Source organism: Protobothrops mucrosquamatus, unplaced genomic scaffold (genome assembly GCF_001527695.2).
Source record: "Protobothrops mucrosquamatus isolate PMUCROS unplaced genomic scaffold, P.Mucros_1.0 scaffold739, whole genome shotgun sequence".
Taxonomy (NCBI): domain Eukaryota; kingdom Metazoa; phylum Chordata; class Lepidosauria; order Squamata; family Viperidae; genus Protobothrops; species Protobothrops mucrosquamatus.
In genome coordinates, this window is record NW_015387012.1 from 215270 (window position 1) to 216283 (window position 1014).

Genomic DNA, 1014 nt, shown 5'->3' on the forward strand with positions numbered 1-1014 from the left:
AAAGAGAGGGAGGGGGAGGGGGGAGAGGAAAGAAAGAGGAAAGGAAAGTAAAAGAAAGGGAGAAACAGAAAAGAGAAAGGGAGATGAAAGAAGGAGGGAGAAGGGGAGAGAGGAAAGAAAGAAAGAAGGAGAAAGAGGAAAGAGAAAGAGGAGAGAAAGGGAGAAAGAGAAAAGAGAAAGGGAGAGGAAAGAGAAAGGGAGAGGGAGAGGAAAGAAAAAGGAAAGAGGAAAGAAAGAAAGGGAGAAAGGAAAGGGGGAAAGAGTAAAGAGAAAGAGGAAGGGAGAAAGGAAGAAAGAGGAAAGAGAAAGGGAGGGAGAGGAAAGAGGGAGAGGAAAGAAAGGGAGAGAGGAAAGAGGGAGAGGAAAGAGAGAAAGGGGAAAGTGCAAGTGCCTCTCTCTCTCTCTCTCTCTCTCTCTCTCACACACACACACACACACACACACACACACACACACAGAGTGGGGGAAGAAGACTGGCAGACCAAGGGCAGAAAGAGGGAGGGGGAGGGGGAGAGGGAGGGAGGGACAAAGAGAGAGACCCTTTTGACATCTAAAATGAAGAACACACTGCAAATATCCTTATATATATATATATATAATAAAGGTAAAAAAGGATATATGCAGTGTTATCTTCATTTTAGATATCCAAAGGGTTTTGCGGCTCCCTGTGTTTTGTTTTCGGTGGGAAATGGGTCCAAGTGGCTCTTTGAGTATTTTGGGTTGCCTACCCCTGGGCTAGACAGTCACTTGTCTGATGGTATAGGCTGCATGAGCAGAGGACTAAACTAGAAGACCTCCAAGGTCCCTTCCAGGTCCTATTCTATTCTATTCTATTCTATTCTATTCTATTCTATTCTATTCTTATTCTATTCTCTATGCTAAAAGCTATTGTCATGATATGACCCAGGATACATAAATTAACTTCTAATTTTTTATTCAAGTTACAAAACTTAGTATGATAGAATCTGCGCTCATACTTTATAGAATCACAGAATCGTGGTATCATAGAATTAG

General features: G+C 42.3%; 1 protein-coding gene across 1 annotated transcript in view; it reads right to left on the minus strand.

Moving 5' to 3' along the window:
• LOC107289647 (alpha-2-macroglobulin-like) overlaps positions 1–1014 on the minus strand; it is a 35454-nt gene that overhangs the window by 27933 nt on the left and 6507 nt on the right. The gene's annotated exons all lie outside the window — the stretch shown is intronic.